Source organism: Nannobrachium achirus, assembly GCF_963921795.1.
Source record: "Nannobrachium achirus genome assembly, chromosome: 24".
In the NCBI taxonomy this organism is placed as follows: Eukaryota; Metazoa; Chordata; class Actinopteri; order Myctophiformes; family Myctophidae; genus Nannobrachium; species Nannobrachium achirus.
This window is the reverse complement of record NC_137831.1, coordinates 29,250,947-29,271,553: the sequence shown is the minus strand read 5'-3', so window position 1 is coordinate 29,271,553 and position 20,607 is coordinate 29,250,947.

The following is a 20,607-nucleotide window of genomic DNA, read 5'->3' as shown; positions in this document are numbered from 1 at the left end:
CTCCAAAAGTTACTCACTCGTTTGATACCTGAATAAAAGTCACAGACGGCATTGGTTCTCAAACTTTTTCATAACAAGTCACCCCAAGTTCGTTATGTATTAGGCCACTTATAACTCAGAGTGCACAATGGAACCAAACAGACCCTGGTCGACGCGTAGGGTCCCCGCCCACTCCCAACTAGGCCTATTAATAATTTTACTAGGGACCCCACGGAACCCACTCAAGGACCCCTGGGGTTGGGGCTCCCCACTTTGAGAAACACAGATTTATTGTAAATCGCTTTGGATTAAAAGCGTCTGCTGAATGCCTAAATTAATTCAAGATTGTAATTGTAAATTTTTAGGGAGCTAGGATAAGATGAGATACAATTGCACTGTTCACTCGACGATGGCAATTTGTCTCTGGTATAAAAAAAAGAAGACGAAAAAAACGCACACAAGATCACAGTAATAAATATGCACGTTAAAACTGTTTTCCTAACATCGTTCAGAAGGGCTAATGGCCAGGGGAACAAAGGACTTGCTGTAAACGGTCCTTTGTGCCGCAGGCATTCTGAAAGGCCAGCCATGAGGGGAGATCATTTCAGACCGGGAGGTCAGACTGGTGAGTTATAGCCTGGGTACCACTGGAATGTATAGCAGGGACGTGCAGAGAATGTTAGCAGGGTTCCCACATTTCCAAAACTTTTCCAGAATATTTAACCTTATTTCCAGCACTATATAACAATAATTCAGCTCAATAACAGGTCGCTTACTCCTATGCGCAATGCCAAAAGACAGGTAGTGTATGCCAGTGGTTCTCAACCTTTTCAGGCCGTGGCCCCAGAAATAATCATATTTTAACTGGGGACCCCCTCACCCTGACGAGCACTAAGAGTTGAGGAATTTTGTATAACACGGTTCTATTGTGAAAATAGCAGATCTACATGCTCACAACGCCTCGCATTGCGCCACACTGTACTAAGCATAATCAAGTCAATACTGGAGATGTGGCAATTCTTTCAACATAAGATGCTGCATTCAAGTTCAGGAGAGTTCAGGAGGGACAATTCTCTTGAATGCTGCCTTCAGATATGGCAGACAGGGAAAAGGGCCCCCTTTGATGTCTATGTGTGCACGTGCCTGATGTATATAGTATAGGGCAGTTGTTCTCCGGATCAAGGCCAACTCATCTGAGCACTTGACGAAAGCTTTCCCCACAATACAGATACTGGGGTTTAAGTGGTTATGTTCCTATGCATCTTTATCGCAAGGAAAACTCACTTTTCAAGGTGTTAAATCATTATTATTTATGCTATCCATTTAGACCTGAGGCCGCTTCTAAAAATGCCTTCTACATTTTTCTAAATTGTATGCAATTTTCTAAATTGTATGTAACAACTATACCCCAAAAGTGGTTCCCATCTGATCCCCAAAAGCGGTTCCCATCTGATCTTACTAATAACCGACCAAATGTCTGTCCGATGTCTGTCTGATATAGCCTAGCTGAGCTAGACATCCCAGCCATGTTAAAACAAGGAGGGAATGATACTGCAGTTAGTTAGCTAGATGCATTAGTATCTAGGCTGGCCCCAGGCTATGTCTGATATACACGCATGCTGACATGACATCACTGATACTAAACCGTGCACTGATACCGCCGTTTGTACTGTGCATACGTCACCGCCATGGTAACAGCCGCATGCTGAAACAGTGCCCAAATTTGGAGATGACTGACATCACTGATACCGCCCTCATGGTAACAGCCGCATGCTAAAACAGTGCCCAAAAACTGCCTCTAGCATGCCTCTCTCTAGCTTTAAGGCAAGCAAGCTTGACTTAAAGGAGTAGTTCACCCCCAAAATGACTTTTTTTCAATTGATTACTCATGCCATGGAGAGTAGAGTTCAATAATATTTTTTCGTTTTTGTCACATTCCTAAGACAAAAATTTGATTTGAGTAAATTTACCCCCATTGATTCCGGATGGTGACCCGTTTCGAAACGGGTCACCATCCGGAACGAATGGGGGTAAATTTATTGTTATCACATTTTTGTCTTAGGAATGTGACAAAAAACTAAAAATATTATTGAACTCTAGTCTCCATGGCATGAGTAATCAATAGAAAAAAAGTCATTTTGGGGGTGAACTAGTCCTTTAAGCCAAGAGGCAAGCTAGAGGTATGCTGTAGAGGCTGTCTTCCATAGAGCATCGCAGTTGAAGCCCCACCCCGTCCTCTCTCTGGTGTCGGAAGCGTTTTCCGCATTCATTTCTTCCATAGACATTTCATAAATTAAACGTTTTTAAGCCTTGGACAAAGCCATCTCGGCTGGAGAGGGATCATGTCAATATTCTCATTTTTTTGAATGCAAAGATTAATTAGAAAGCTGAAAAAAAGGGCAGGGTACAAGACTGTGTACATCATTATTTGTTAAATTGCGGAAACTACACTCCCAGAATGCATTGCGAATGTTGTTGTTGTTTCCTGAAATATAGCCCTGAAATCACGCTCAGTTTAGTTATCCAGGCCAGCATATGGCCTGAAATGTAGTGATTGTTATCTTTGTGGACGCTCTTATCGTCAACCTTAACATGGTGCATCATATTTGTAAAAGAAAGACGATCGCTCACGGTGTTCTGACGTGCAATAATCCGCCGGGAAGACAGGGGGCAGTAGCTACTTCCGTGGTAACCGCAAGATATGTGAAAGAAGAAGAAGCTAGACCAATCACAGACGTCGATTTCACCGGATGTACATGTTTAGCAGTATGGGAAATGCAGTTCTTCTCCATGCGATCTTGATTAAAACGTGTTTTTACTAAAACTAGAGTGATTGCATACATACTCGGGGGTTCTACAGGAGCATATAGAACCATTTTACAACCACCAGCCTAGTGGTAAGTGTACATTGAATTGCTACGACTTTGTGGCTGATAATGAAAAACCCTATGGTGAAAATGAATGGAAAATGGACTTCCGACACCTCACTGCGATGCTCTATAGGGAATGAATTGGACGCTGCCCTTCTCCCCTCATGAGAGGTGCTTTAACTGTGTGTACAAGGCCTAAGAATCCTACATTCAATCCCTCATATACTCTGCATACCCCATAGCCCAAACTGCACACAATTCAGAGCACATATGTCTAGGACTAGTGTTATATACTATCACTCAAATCTTGCCTCAAGTGTTTTAACAATTATTTGGCGGCCCACAGGTTGAGAACCAGTGGTATCCACGTGCTTCTGCTGTAGTCCTGTTAGCTTACCAGCTGTTTTGTGTCTAAATCCTCTGTGTCCATTTGTAACTCGGAGAGCGTACGCGGAATGTAACCAAACAGAGCCTTACAAGTCCATTTGAGATGAGCACAAAAGCACACTGTAATATCCAAAAACAAGGATGCTCTCTATGTCTCCAATATAAATCCACTCGTAAATATCCTGCCTATAACACAAAACCCCTTGAGCGTCCGTTTATGGAATAGCGGCACTGCAGCCATCTCCAGAAATGGAGCATACGTGCGAGAGAGAGAGAAAGAGAGAGAGAGAGAGAGAGAGAGAGAGAGGGAGAGAGAGAGAGAGAGCAAGAGAGAGTGTGTTTTATACTTTTTGTAGAAGAAAGAAAACAAATCTGGGTGCCCTTAGATATCTAAAACATGGCACGGCTCCAGTAGGTCAGACAGAGAGTGAGAGCTAGATTGAGAGTGATATTTGCCACTGTCGAGTAGGGTTGCGATCCAGGACCGGAGAAACCGGATCGAACGTTGGTTCCATCACATTTGGAACTGGTTTTATCACACTGTCAGAGCTGGCATGTGGACTTCAATACCCTGTACACAGGAAATGCCTTATTTGGGCATTTCCTGCTGAGAGCAGTTTTCTTGTAGGCACGAAAAAAAAAACTTCACGTACAGGTGAGTTTCAGTGATGTCATCAGGATCTTCTGCCAATTACTTGTCAGAAGACTGGTGTAGTTTTGAATTATACAAATGTTTTGATGCTATACCCTAGCTTAGAGTGCACCGCCATCTTTTGGGCAGTGTGCCATGCTATTAGAGTTCTCAAATTCGGCCCGAGCCCGACCCGGCCCGACCCGACGTTATCGGGCCGAGCCGGGCCCAAAAATTATAATAATTAGTCGGGCCGGGCCGGGCTCCGTCAGTCAAGCAACAGAGAACAGGCGCATATCGCTGTCTGCCTGTCTTCAGCGCAGCACTGAAACCTGCCTAAGTTCCTAACCAATGGACCAAGGATAATCGGTGACACATACGGAAGTGTAGTCTATCAGTCTCATAGAGCAGTCTGGTTGTTGTGATGACGTCACAATCGAAACCTTTGGATATACGGAAGTCTGTCACAGGCAGCGAGTCACCGTTAGCTCCGTGTGTGGAGCGGCTACGATGAAAGTTTGGAGCTGCATGTTAAATTAAAAGGCAGCAGGCAATTTCACAAGTTTGTAATAAGTTATGAATCCAAGAAAAGTACATTCAAAGCGGAACCAACCTGGATATTATTGACAAGGACTTAAGAGGATTGTATTAACAACAACATCAACATGAACAACCTAAAAGCACCCTACCTTGACATCCTCTTACCTTATAGAGACGATCATTTCGGCTGGTAAGATATTATTAATTCCATTATGCTTTCTGGTTAATCAAGTGTCCTTTGCTGCTGCTGTGTGCATTTATATTAAAGGGTTTACAGCCGCAGCGCGCCGCTTATTACATGCCTGAGTTGTATATGTTTAAGCATGGTGGTAAGGTGGTGTCGCGCACCAAGCAACAGATCTGCAAGCCCAGAATGCAAGCCAGATGAACACGTTTTGGGTTTATAGATCTGCCGAGCCAGCTGCCTGCGTTTGATGCGTGACCGTTGAAAGGACGAAACATAAATCACGCAGGGAGCGACAACGGCAGGGAGAGAGAGGATGAGAGCTGTATGATTGAGATTGACTGTTGACAAGGGATGACAGGGATTTTGTGCAGAACCTTGCATGTTTCATGAACAATTTAACACGTGAAGTTGCCATTTCGCCAACTATTATATGTCCGTTCTCTCACTGTTGTAATTTGAGACACTGGTGCTGCCAGCTGCCTACTGGCGACGTTTCTTTTTTTCTCTCTCTCTCTCTCTCGGGCTTTCGGGTTTTCGGGCCGAAAATGATGATTATTGTTAGGGTCGGGCCGGGCTTCGGGTCGGCCCACTCGGGCCCAGTTAGGGCCGGGCCTTAATTTTCAGGCCCGTTGAGAACTCTACATGCTATACCATAGAGCAGTGGTGGTTCTCAACATGGAGAGGCAAGAAATTATGAAAATAGTCGATCTACAAGCTCACAAGGCATCGCGTTTGTAGATCTGCTATTTACACAATATTCATATGTTGAGGGAACTTTGAATGCCTCAACTCATACATTCCAAGTGCTTGTAGGGGTGGGGGGTCCCCACTCCCCAGTTCGATTATGATTATTCAGGCTGAAAAGCTTGAGAACCACTGCCCTAGAGTGCATCACCATCTTCTGTCTAGGATTATAGGACCCCCTATAGCAGGGTTCCCCAATTAGTTTTCCCCAAGGGCCGAATTATGTCTAGGGTACCAAGCCGAGGGCCACAACAATGCAGGGGGCGACGGTGGCGTTCCCACTACTCCAGCGACAGTTTTCGTCGTTGTCGGGTGAAAATCTTGTATGTCCAAAACCGTTCGTTTTGAATTTATCATTTTAAAAATGATTTAAACTAGTGAAAACAGCCGATCTACAAGCACACAACGCCTCGCACTGCGAGGCGTTGTGTGCTTGTAGATCTGCTGTTTTCACTACTTTTGTGCGACGGCCTTGTATGATTTGCGAAAGAACGTACACATTTGGAGATACAAGATTTCAAACCGACAACGACGATATACTAGTGTTGTTGCTGCTCTTATACCACCATTATTACTGGGGTTGGTGTGGGCCAGACAGTAGCCCCCCGCGGGCCGCAAATAGCCCGCGGGCCGCCTATTGGGGAACCCTGCCCTATAGGAAAGGTTAAAGGGAACTGTTAAGGAATTGGACCGTTTAAGAGCGAATCGTTGGGGGAACCGGAATGGATAAAACCCTGCCCTACTGTTGAGGTTTAAGGACAAGTGGGGTTTGTGTCTGTGTTGTTGATTAATAGGAACACTTGACCCACACGACGACCTCATCAAATTAAGAGTGCTCATTCTTCCTCTGATCTTGGTTTCAGACTAAAAAGAACGAGGGCCTGAGTGAACGGAGCTGAACTGCACCGCAGCCATAGCTGAGGGCTTGGTAGAGAGGTTGTCTGGGAAACTGTAGCTTCCTGGTTCACACGTACCAGTGGTGGAAAGTAACTAAGCACATTTACTTAGGACAACTTTACTTTTTTACAACAAGGGTTCATAGTTTAGATTGTAATTAAAGAATATAAAAGATGAGTGTTAAAATTATTTCATTTACTTCTTTCTATTGTTTTAGAGATTCTTATTTCAGTGGTTGGGGCATGCGTACAAGTGGCTAAATATGTCATTTTACACATAATAAGCCCATTCACAAGATGCAACGCAACCTTTCATGGTTGGATGTGACGTATGGGGACTAGAAGTGTTACTGTAAATAGCAATAAAGAAACTGCTGGCTTATTGTGTCTAAAAATACATATTTAGCCACTTGTACGCATGCCCCCATGCGTACGCATGCCCCACATTTTAGCACGGTAAACGCGATAAAACAATAGAACGAAGCAAATGAAAACATTTTAACACTCACTTTTTCTTTTCTCTAATTACAATCTAAATTATGAACCCTTGTTGTAAAAAAACAAAGTTGTCCTTTAAGTACCGAACTTAAGTACAGTTTTGAGGTGTCTGTACATTACTGGAGTATTTTCAATTCCCAATGCTTTAACTTCTACTCCCCTACATCTCGGATCCAAATATTGTGCTTTTAACTCCACTACATCTATTTGACAACTTTAGTTACTAGTTACTTTGATTATTATTACAAAACACGCATTAACCACTTCGGCCATATACATTTCGGGCCATTTGAAAATAACCGATCTACAAGCTCACAATTGTAGATCTGCTCTTTTCAAAAGATTCATAAACATTTGAAAACTTGAAATGAGACATTCTGCATAGTGAGTACATTTACTTTTGTTCCTTTAAGTGCATTTTGATGTCAATACTTTCGTACTTTTACTCAAGTACTTTTTGAATTGGGGACTTTCACTTGTAAGGGTGCCCTCACACCAAAATACCTGTGAGAGTGGAATCTGCGTTCCGCCAATGCATTTCAATGAGAAGGGAGCGTTTTTTTGCAGAAATCCTCTGCTGGTATGAAACCGCTTCGCTCTCATTGAAATGCATTGGCGGAACACGGATTCCACTCTCATAGGTACTTTGGTCTGAGGGCACCCTAACAGAGTATTTCTATATTGCGGTATTGATACTTTTACTTACTTACTCTTTCCACCACTACGTTGCGTGTCTAGGGTCCATAAAGAGTCCCAGAGCAAGACACTTAACCCCAAAAAAACAGCTCCCCTAGTGCTACACTAATAGCGCCCATTGCTCCTAATAATTAGGACGGGTAAATGCGGAGGACAAATATATTGCATAATGGGCAAAATATGCAATGACAAAAATACTCCCTTCGGGAGTGGAGATCAACGCATATATATTGTCGCTGTCGGGTGGAAACCTTGTACGTCCAAAAGCATTCGTTTTGAATTTATGATTTGAAAAATGTACTAAACTAGTGAAAACAGCAGATCTACAAGCACACAACGCCTCGCACCACGAGGCGTTGTGTGCTTGTAGATCTGATGTTTTCACTTGATTTGTGCGACGGCTTTGTATGATGAAGCAGGGCTTTACTTAGCAAAAAAACATAAAATTTGAAACTTGGAGATACGAGGTTTCTGCCCGACAGTGACGATATACAATTATAATCATATCATTATTAGTGTCCAACTTTAAAGGTGCAATTAAGCCATAGCCTACCTACAAAATCAAACACTGAAGTGTTAATTAATCTACCCAAATTACATTTTTTTTATTGTGTACATCATAAAAACCACAGCATATTAATAATAAGCATGTGTGAGCCGAGGGGCATGCCCCGGCCGACATGTCTTTAACTTAAGCCATCGTTCCGTCCCGTGGGAGGGCCTGATGGCCCCACAGCTCAGCTTGACCGCCATAAAATAGCACCGTGGGCTGCCTGGATGACATAATATCTGTCTAAATCAATTTCAGCGTGGGGGGGGGGGGTGCTCAATATGTATGGCCGCAGGGCTTTCCTTAAGTGGCCACTGCCAGTTAGCTTACGCAGTAAAAAAAGGAGAGACAAGAAAAATCCTGAGCGTTCATTTGACTCTGAGTGTGTACAAATGGAACCAGGGTCCATGTTGTTGCTGTTTGTTAGTTTTATTGTTCCATTTGCTACTCTCTCGGAATCACAAAAGGACAAGTTAAATTAACACTTTAGGCCGCCATTCACTCGGAAACGAGTCAAATGCAATGGAATGATCTGCAGTAAAATGGCGTTATCTCGGAATGTATCTCACCGGGTGAAAGAAGACATGATCGTTGGGTGTTACAAACAGAGCGCACGCTCATCGTGGTCACGCGCGTGACGTCCGTGGGTCCTTCAAAATAAGGTAACATCCAAGAAAACCGCTGGCGGATCTGCATTTCCGAATTCTAAAAACTACCTGGCGGGAATAGTGTTACAGTACGTTTTAAATAGCTCTATATCGTTGTTGTCGGGTGGAAACCTTGTAAGTCCAAAAGCGTTCGTTTTGTATTTATTATTTAGAAAATGAACTGAACTAGTGAAAACAGCCGATCTACAAGCACACAACGCCTCCCACCGCGAGGTGGGAAGCTGTTTTCACTACTTTTGTGCAACGGCCTTGTATGATGAAGCAGGGCTTAGCTTTGCGAACAAACGTACAAATTTGAAACTTGGAGATACAAGGTTTCTGCCCGACAGTGACGATATTCTGATAAGGGTCTTTGTTCACTAAAAAGGGTCTCTCCAGCTCTTTAGTAAACAGTAAAACAATTTAGGAAAAGAAAAAATGCTTTTTCAGGAGAGAGAACTCACAAAAGAAATGAGCTGAAACGCTATCAAATTGAAGCTGATAAATGGGTATACTTTCTCCTGATTGGATGAAATTGGCAGGCAAACCCACCTGAAAATGTAATTTCTGTTTATTAAAGAGATGGGAGAGATGGCGAGACCTGCTGTTACTGAGCAAACACTCTATAGAAGTGATTACTATCCCAATACAGAGCTTTAACCCTTTACATTTTAACAGTGCTTAATTTGAGGGGGAACATGGGGGAGCATGTTCCCCCACCTCTTTGATTGGATCCGGCACCTATTTGATTGGATCCGGGACCTTCCCTGTCAATCAAAATAGTGCCGTTTGGTCATATATCGTCGTTGTCGGGTGTAAACCTCGTATCTCCAAGTTTCAAATGTGTACGTTCTTTCGCAAAGCAAAGCCCTGCTTCATCAGACAAGGCCGTCGCACAAAAGTAGTGAAAACAGCCGATCTACAAGCACACAACGCCTCGCGGCGCGAGGCGTTGTGTGCTTGTAGATCGGCTGTTTTCACTAGTTTAAATCTTTTTTTAAATGAAAAATGCAAAATGAACGGTTTTGGACATACAAGGTTTTCACCCGACAACGGCGATATGTTTTCATCCTTCCATAGAGACCTTTTTATGCTGCAGCATTTTCTTTACTTTATATTTTCATGTTTTTTTGTTAAATTTCGTGCCATTTCTCTGATGTGGTGCTTCTAGGTGACAGTGACACACAATAGACAATCTACAATACACACATAGGCCTAGATGGTGTCATAGAATTGTGTTAACAATATAAATTCTTTCACAAAGCAAAGCCCTGCTTCATCAAACAAGGCCGCCGCGCAAAAGTAGTGAAAACAGCAGATCTACAAGCACACAACACCTCGCGGCGCGAGGCGTTGTGTGCTTGTAGATCTGCTGTTTTCACTAGTTTAAATCGTTTTTAAAATGATAAATGCAAAACGAACGGTTTTGGACATACAAGGTTTTCACCCGACAACGACGATATCTGAACTGTCACTGGAGTAGCGGGCCCTCGGCTTGGTACCCTAGACATAATTCGGCCCTTGGTGAAAACTAATCGGGGGAACCCTGCTCTACCGTTTTACACTGAGGATTCGTTTCTTTACTATGCATTAATTCATGTACTGCTGCTCTCCTCCAAGGCAATGTTCCGCTCCAGAGTCCAGAGATGGTTGGGGATGAATAAAGATGCAGTTAGGAGGACAATGGCATCTCCTGGAACCCTGGAGTGAAGCAGACAAGTCTCAAGGGAGGTCATTAAGCACTACAGTAGCCAGCCAGCTGCCCGCCGAAATACGCTCCAACTCAGTGTTTCTCAAACTTGTTCACGCCAAAGACGCTCAAATTGATACGTATTCGGCTGCGGAAGCCCAACTGAAAGGGTTTCGTGCCAGGGACGCCAGATTATTATTTTTTTTTTAAATCAAACATTTTTCTATATTTTTCAAAAAGAGCACATGCTTGCAGCACTGCACGAAGTGACACACTGTGAGCGCCACCATCAGGCCACTTTTTTCAAAGACATTATTTGGACACCTACAGATTTTGCCCTAAAATCACGCAAAGCGGTACACAGTATGTCTAGAATTCAACACAACACCTAGTTTCACATTTGCTCCATCTACATACTAACATATCTCCTACTACTTGAACATGACCCGTTACAGCTAAACCCCACATTCTCTGGCCCTACCTAAGCAATACATTTGCCACGCACATCCCCCTACACCCAGGAACCAATGGCTCTTACAGGCCTATTTGTGTATACATGTGACCTGACGGTCGCTTATCTCCGGATTAGGGAGTCTTACTGGTGACCCTACTGTATGTTAACTTTTGCTGGGGACCCCCTGGATATCTTTTTTATAGTCTGTGTAAACTCTGCCATCCACTTGAGTTAGAACGATTTTTAAAACAGTGTGAATGGCACTTAAGTCATCACTCAACTTACACAGCACTACAAAACGAAATCTATTCTGTGCTGTACGGTATCGCCAGTGCCGGATGTGGTGGTACCGGTTCTAGTATGGTACCAGTCCTTGGTACTCAAGCCAAGTTCATGTGGATCTCTCGCTGTCTTCACAGTTCACACAGCTCCTCCAACTGTTCATATCAGCGGTTCTCAAACTATTGCTTGCGATACTTGTGACCCAAAGTGGGATGATTCGTGGGAAGGTGCCATTCATGGCCATGGGGTCCTGTATTGGAGCCGACACTTTCACCTCAGTACAACGTAGTACATCACAACAACGCAAGATTGGACACGACATTCGGACACATAATGTGAGCACACGCAGTGCGCAAACTCTAGAAATGAGCGGGAGCGCAGCGTCCGCAAACTTCTAGTTTCAGTACAATACGGAGATTGTGAATAGATTTGTGGTGGAAAAAGTACCCAACTCCGGTATTTGACTCGAAGTAGATACTTCTGTTTACATAAGACTCAACTGCAAGTGAAAGTAAGTTGCAATGTGTTCAAATGAAAGACGTTTAACAGTTTAAAGATTTGACAGAAATGTTGCATTGTGAGTTTGTAGCTCTGCTATTTTCACTATATCTGAAATAGGGCTTAGGTGGTAAAAGTAAAAAAGAAAAAAAAAGAAAAGTACAATATTTGCAGAAAAGTAGTGAAAAGTATCCAAAAATACAAATACTCAAGTAAATGTACAGATACTCAATACTCAACAATATACCTACTGTAAGTACGGTACTCAAGTAACTGTACTTTGTTACTACCCCCACTGGAAGAGAGTTGCCACTCGAACAGAAAAAAATCACACTTGTGTGAACTGAGCGGTGGAGACTGAGTGTGTGTGTGTGCGTGCGTGCGTGTGTGTGTATGTGTGTGTGAATGTGAGTGTGAGTGTGCCTGGCCTGAACAACAGCGCCCCTCCCTTAACATGTGTGGTCAGAAAAGGTATTGCAGGCTACATACAGACTCAGGCTACATACAGACACGCACGCATACCCACACACACGGCCACGTATAGGAGACGGTGTGACCACCGCTCAAAAAACTGGGATAACACGTAGCAGCCAGCATGGCCTTCTTCAGGGTATGAAGACACTTTCTGCTAACAAAATCACTTGTCGAATTACGAAGCAAAGCTACAATATGGGTTGAATGGAAGACTGCAGCTGCTTGCTTATAGGCCCCGGTCTGGCAACTCAATCATTATATATACAGTTATAAGAAAGAAGAAAAAAAGACCATCTCTCAGCATCTGTCGACTGAATTACAAATGTACTACATCTGGTGGTTGTCGTTTCATCTTTGCCAAGGCAACGAAAGACCTCGTCTAACTTTAAATGATCAGCATTGTCTTCAAATTGTGTCCAGTTGGCAAACACCAGCTTGGTGTGCGGGCCAGCGTGGCGTTTTTTTTTCTTCTTCCACTTCCATCCGGACAATTATAAGCCAGTGGTTCTCATAAGCAGGGACGTGCAGAGAATGAGGCAGGAGCTGAAATATCTAAAAGGGTCTTTTGGTGAGAATATTGAAAATAGCAGACCTCCAAACTCACAACACGTCGCGTTGTGAGCTTGGAGGTCGGCTATTTTCGGTGCTTGATACCACACTGAACTAAGCATAATTAAGTCAATACTGAGATACAACATAGATTTCTACATAGAGAGGGCAATTCTTTCAACATAAGATGCTGCGTTCAAGTTCATGAGAGTTTGGACAGGGCAATTCTCTTGAATGCTGCCTTCAGCTTTGCATGGAAAGGGGGCATTTACATTTACCATAGTAAAAACTGCATTCATGGTCTTGAGAGGGCACTTTTTACAGACGGGTAAAAGTCATGTCTATGTGTGCACATGCCTGTTCTCAAGAGTGGGGTCCAGGGACCTCGGGGTTCCTCGGAGGGATTCAAAGGGACCGCTTGCAAGTCTGCAACGTTGAGAGCGTGCAGATGGATACCGAATGGTCCCCGTTCCATTTGCGTGCTCTCTGAGTTTATGGGGGTCCTTGGAACGAAACTAGGTCTGAGGACCCACTGTTAAGCCATCATCCGTTCAGGCGGAGAGAGAGGGCGGCGAGCTAGCAAGCACATCAGCACATCACCGCAAAGGCGTTGACAAAACACACACACACACACACACACACACACACACAGAGGAATAATGAGAGGAGAGGACAGGAAAAGCTGACTCGCCAGGCAATCATTCAGCAGAAAATTTGAAATAACTAACCCCGTTTCTTCACGCCCACACACACACACACACACACACACACACACACACACACACACACACACACACACACACACACACACACACACACACACACACACAGAGAGAGAGAGAGAGAGAAAGGAACAACACTAAAAGGGGCAGAGAGAAACGCGTGCACACGTGTGCGCACATGCATACGCACGCAGGCACACACAGCGCTTACGCACACGGCCGACATCATGCATACGCACGCACACAGTGTTATCTCACAGGGGGGGGGGGGGGGAGATATATATGAGCGCAATTAACTATTGGTATCCGCATGGGACAATGTAAATAACATAAATGACCTTATTGAGAGCAACTTGCTCTCTTACATAATACATTACGTCCCCACACACACACACACACACACACACACACACACACACACACACACACACACACACACACACACACACACACACACACACACACACACACACACACACACACACACACACACACACACACACACACACAGCAGACGTGTAGCCTACATGCAGTTGTACAGTAGGCCTACTGTACTTACAGTTAAGTATATGCCTACAATTTTGAGGTCTTTTTTGAAGACCCCCTTTAGCCCCATTTGCTATTTTCAAACATTTTGGTAGTAGCCTATTTTGATGCCAATACTTTCGTACTTTTACCCAAGTAGGCCTACATTTTGGGACATTTACTTGTGATAGAGTATTTCTACTTGTAGTAGTATTGAGAGAGAGAGAGAGAGAGAGAGAGAGAGAGAGAGAGAGAGAGAGAGAGAGAGAGAGAGAGAGAGAGGATTTGGAATTCATGCGTAACGGAGCGCTGAATGACGCGCCTCGCTCCAAATGCTGCATATTATAGGACAGTGGTTCTCAAAGTGTGGGCCGGGGACCCCCTCAGGGGTCCTTGCAGGGGTTCCAGGGGGGGTCCCAGTCAAATTAGTTGATATATGACATGAAAATGTTTGAGCACCCCTGGGCGGGATAGAGCTCCCTCTTGGTTGAAACGCACTGACTGCGCTCGGTGTCATGTCATCAAATGGCCATTATAGGTCAGTCTGATGACTGAACCGTGGGTGTCAATAAAAGACATTAACCACAGCATGTAGGCTACGGCATTGGTTCTCAAAGTGGGGTCCGGGCACCCCCAGGGGTCCTTGAGGGAGTTCCAGGGGGTCCCCAGCTAAATGACAATTAGAGACCAAATGGACCCTTAAGGGTCTGTAACTCTGAGAGTGACGGGTCCATTTGGTTCCATTTGTAGGCTACACTCTCAAGAGTAAAATGAACATTGATTTTAGAATCTGAAATGGGGTCCCAGAGATATAAATAGCATTATGGGGGTCCGTGGCCTATAAAGCATGGCAAACTAGCTAGGGGGTCCTTGAAATTAAAATGGTTGAGAATCACTGCTGCTAGAGCCCTATACAAATCTTCCCAGATGGGGGGTCACTGGTATATATATTTCAAATGGGGGTCCGTGGGATAATAAGTCAATGTGGGGGTCCTTGACATGAAAGATTGAGAACCACTACCCTACGGCACGATCCTTCCATCAACTTGACAAACCAAAGGGAGAAAAAAACCAAATAACTTACCTATACGCAGTTTTCCCCCTATCCAAATAAAAGCGTACAGTCCGCCCTCAGTTCTGAAAATAGCAGACCATTACGTTGTTGCACCTGAATCGGATTTAGTTGGCACGGAGTAAAAAATAATAAAAAATAAAAGAAGTCCCCAACAACCTTATTAAAATCCCAGTTATGATGAGATAGTCCAGTTGTCCAAGACGCAGTCTATTCCAAACCACATTCTGTTGCGAACCATTTCACTGGCGCAAAAAGAAGAAAAAAAAATCGGAGGGGAAAGAGGAAAAACTGCAACGCTTCACTTTAAAATCGCTCGAAAGAAGAAGAAGAAGACGAAGAATTACATTCGAATGAAACCGTGACACTGATTAATTAGAAAATGGTCGACGGGAATCGATGAAGGGCAATATCAGGCAACCAGTCGCGATCCAGTTTTCTTGTTGGAAAATCAGATTAGATCCGTTTGCAACGAAAGAAATGAGGAGGAGGATAAAAAAGCCTGGCAGGTGATCACCGCTGGCGCTGTCAGCGCAACTACAAAAAGCAATTCCCAAAGTCTTCTCGTTTCATGTACAAAAAGCCACACATCAGTCGCCGTCCGCGTCCGTCCGTCCCCTCTTCTGCTCTGCTCTCCAATCCGACCGATTGGTCGCCTCGCTCTTCTTGAAGTCTTGATCCCCCCCGATGGCGCACCGATCGTCTTCTCGTCTTAAACCATTTCCAATAACGAGCGAATAACGCGGAGAAAGAGGTTTCACTTTCTAACGCCGGTGGTGGTGGTAGAACCGATCAAAAAAACCCACGCTCACCAAATGGAGTTGCGAGGCAGGGATGGATGATGTGGTCTGGATGGATGCTGCTGCTGCTGAGAGATACAGGACTGGGTTGTACTCCGGCAGCGGCATTCCAGCATCCTCTCTCTCTCTCTCTCTCTCTCTCTCTCTCTCTCTCTCTCTCTCTCCCTCTCTCTCTCTAGACTACCTCTCTCCACCGCAGACACTAGTATGGACACGATGGCCAACGCAGTGCAGCTGAAGTTAAGGATAGACGTACTGCCGCCCAATGGAAATGACTGAAAACATCCTCAAGTTGGAAATGCCTCGCTGTCATTTCTAGGGGTGTAACGATACATTTTAACAGCGATACGATACGCATCACGATACATGGTTGACGATGCATCATACATGGACGATATTGGATAATTCATGGCGATACGTTATGATACGGATTCGATGATTTAAGAATGATACAGTAGGCCTAACTATTAAGCAAAAAAACAAACAAAAAATATCTGTGTTATTAAACGTGTGGAGAGTGCAGGTTCTTTAAGGGGAAACATGCATTTAATAACTGATTCTCTGGCTGGCAAATACATTTTGTATTTGAACACATATGGACAAACAGAGATTACACACATTTATCGATAAATCAAATGTAGCGACATGTGATGAAAAAGTATAAACCCCTTTTTATTTGTTCTATATACAACCCACAAAAGTAGCTACTTTGTAGGCCAAATCTATTCTAAACGATTCTATATGATTATCTGCATTGCAAAACGATGTGTTTGATACAAAATCAAACATTATGATACTTTGCTACTTTGCATAACGATATAGTAGATCGATGCAAATTAAAATCGATTCTTCGATGCAGTTACTAGCCTATATATACTAAGGCTGGGCAATATATTGAAAATGTATCGATATATCGAGGTATCAACATGCAAGGTATACATATCAACGAAGACAGCTTGAAATGAGGTATTGGTGTATATGTGTCAGATTAATTAACAGACACACTATATGCATGCATGTAGCACATGCAAAAAAGCAGTCCATCTGTAACCAGGTGTGGTTATTTCAATAAAACCATTGTTGGAAAATGGAAATAAGGCATTTTATTTTATTTTTTCTATGTGTAGGCTACTGTGCAGTGTGCATGGATGTGCTATTAATTATCTGGGTTAGACAGGCAGTGGACCTAAAGCAGAAACCTAAAAACGCATTTTTTTTACTAATATCGTGAGTAATATCGATATCGAGGTATGCAACAACGTTATCGAATATTGAAGGTTTTCCTAATATCGACCAGCCTTAGCCTATACACTCATTACACACCACCCAATTACTCTGGATCCATTTGTGGGCTGCAGACATTTTTGTATGTGTCCCTTAACTTTTTTGTTTCCTACATTTTTTTTTTTTTTTCAAAATGTTCGCAAAAAAACTAAATTCTTCATAATTGGAAAAAAAATGCAATGAAGTAGGCTAATTTCATGGATAAATACAAGGAAAATCTAAGAAATTCCATAAATCAGAAAACCAATGCTTAAAGGGGAAGACCACCCATTTTCACACCGTTGTACTTTACAATACAAACCCCAAAATCAATCTTCCAGTTCTAGGCAACACAGAAGGGGGGGAACCTTTTTTCTATTTCCACACAACTCCTCTAAGTTATATTAATGACGTAGTTCAATATTGAAAATGGGTGGTCTTCCCCTCTAAGTGACAATAGCTGATATACAAGATACAATACACAACAAGCTTGTAAATCTGCTATTTGTCCGTTTGTGTCCCGGGCAAACATCTATAATTTATCTTTTGGGTCACAAAGTTTGTGAATACTGCCCCAGGTGACACAAAAAAAAAACTGCATATACTTGCATGGGAGAACATTTACTGATTTTTATGTATTCATTCATTCATTATTTTATTTGTGGTTATTGCTATATGACAAGTGATGTGCAATAGCCTGGAGATGATCAAACAAGGCTTATCACCAAAATCCCATTTAATTAGTCTATGTAATTGAAGTGTACGCCACAATGCACACATGTTGTCATTTGCGACGGAGAAGGGGCCAAACGCGTGTCCTGTGGTCGATTAAAACACCATTATCCTATCTCAGATCTCCTCATCTCGTCCTGATATGGTTGCGAACATGGCTTTTTTCATTATCGTGTAATTAACAGGAAAACAGGGGTGGTTGCGGTGGTATGTAAGGATCCCTGTATAAGGACATTTGTAATATAAATGATGGGTTTCTCAAAGTGGGTGCCGTGGCACCCTAGGGTGCCAGTCCAGGGGTGCCGCAGGATACTATTGATATTTGATATTTATAATATTTGAAATTGATCAGTATCACTTCAATTTAACCACACTCTAAACTTATTCAATCTACACCAAAACTCCTTGCCAAAAATAGCTGATCTACAACCTCAAGTTGAGGTTGTAGATAGCGTCACGTGATGCGTTGAGGTCCTCAGCGCATCACGTGACGCGTTGTGAGCTTGTAGATCAGCTGTTTTTACCGCTTATTCCCCCCAGGATAGGGCTGCTGGGGTTCAAGTGGTCTCTCTCTCTCGCTCTCTAGGTCGTCCTCAGACGAGCCCTCCATCGTCACTTCCAGTCATCCCGGTTCTCCATACTTCTGTCCAGATTGTCGGGTGGAAACCTTGTATCTCCAAGTTTCAAATGTGTACGTTTTTTCGCAAAGTAAAGCCCTGCTTCATCATACAAGGCCGTCGCACAAAAGTAGTGAAAACAGCAGATCTACAAGTTCACAACGCCTCGCAGTGCGAGGCGTTGTGTGCTTGTAGATCGGCTGTTTTCACTAGTTTATATAATTTTTAAAATGATAAATGAAAAATGGATGTTTTGGACATACAAGGTTTTCACCCGACAACGACGATATGCTAGTGTGGGACATCCTCGTGACCGGTGCACATGTGTTGGTTCCCACAGCACCAATTTGCTGGCTGGCAGCTTCTGGTGTCTTTGGCAGTGTCCCGCAAGTCTCATTCTCCTGGCTGCCATTTTGTCAATATTCCAGCATACAGATTATTGTTGGTAACGTGTACTCTATGATCCGTCCAGAGACTTCAGGGTCCAGCATTCTACTGTCATACAGGAGAACAGACTCTACCGTTGCATAGAAGAAGCTAAGTTTGATTTGTCAGGGGAGGTTGGAGTTCCATACACTGCCCATGCCATTCAGGGCCCTCCACTTAAGATCTTGCTCTGTCGAGTTGACCCATGAGCCCAAGTACTTGAAGTCCTTGAATGGATGTTCTGATTGATGTTGTTATAGGTGATCAACTCAGTTTTCTTGGCATTCAGTAGAAGGCCAACCATGGCACACTCAAGAGCTCCTGTGCTTGCTCCACGTGGTTGGCCACTCAAGTGGTACAAAGTTATCTTCAATCTGTCTTAAGGGAAACGGACATTGTACGTTTCCCTCATGACATACTGTATCTTAGTGGGAAACATTTATATATTTACGTGCCGTAATATGACAAAAATATAAGGTTATATAAAGGAACAATGTCATTCACGAGTGCCATGGAAAAGCTTTGAGAAGCCCTGATATATACTGTGTAGTTGCATGGTCATTTCAACAGCCTCAACAGGGGTTGGGTTTTTAAATGGAGCATGAATCTGTAATTTTTGAGCGGTGTCAACCAGTCCTACGTCTGGCTTTGTGTGTATGTCTGTATGAGCACAGAACCCCATGTATGGAGATAACTAACGATGTCACGGACAGAACGGCCCATGCAAGGACATACTGTATGCACGTGTGTCACGTTTGATACCATGCGAAACTGGTGTGATTTTTAGCCGGTGGAGCTTTTCATAGTAACTTGCGACCTTGCGGTCAAAATAATTGCCCTGCCCGCAGCTATTCATTTTCAAGTTGCTCAGCGGCGTTTGAAGCACCGGAAGGCTGCCGGAAGTACTTGAATTGGTCAATTTTGCGGAAGTGTAGAGCACCGAGCAGGCTTAGCCTCGCATAGCCAGACACTACCACACTGCGTGGATAGTCTGGTTCTTCTCAATGTATTTTTATTTTCCATGGGGCTTGGCTATTACAAAAAGATTCAACATTACTTAGACCTACAACCACTCAGAGTAGCCCAAGAAACCCAAGAAACTAGGCTACACTAGGGCAGTGTTTCTCAATCTTTTTTTGGCTTGAGTACCCCCTTTCCCAGATTTCTGAATGCAAGTACCCCTCTTTATCTGACAAAAAAGTTTTCCTTATAAAACTGCAATTAAAACCATAAAACCATCACAAATAAGAAAGGGAGTGAGTGTTTCAAACGGTGCCTCCTGAACAGATTTATTTTCAACACTGTGGCTATAACATTTCAGTCCACTTTTCATGTCAATAACTTACATTCAAACATCATTCAAACACATCCCAGGATCATTCAAACACATCCCAGCTGCCTGGTACCATAATTTGGGTTAGCAACTATCAGGCTCACAACACGTTTCTCCAAGTGTCATCATTAAACATAACAATGATTTATACGCCTACTTCTATTTTTCTTTTTTTGGGGGCATTTTCTCGAGTACCCCCTGCAGTACCTCCGCGTACCCCGTACGTGGGCTGGGCTGCAGGCAGGTGCACACATAGACATCAAAGGGGGCTTGAGCCCCTGCCCTTTTACCCGTCTGTAAAAAGTGCCCTCTCCAGACCATGAATGCAGTTTTTTTTCACTATGGTGAAAGAAACGCAGATGCCATCTTTCCATGCCATACCTGAAGGCAGCATTCAAGAGAATTGCCTTGTCCAAACTCTCCTGAACTTGAATGCAGCATCTTATGTTTAACGAATTGCCCTCACTGTGTAGAAATCCATGCCATATGCCATATCTCCAGTGTTGCCTTTTTTAAGCTTAATGTGTGGTATCAAGCACCGAAAA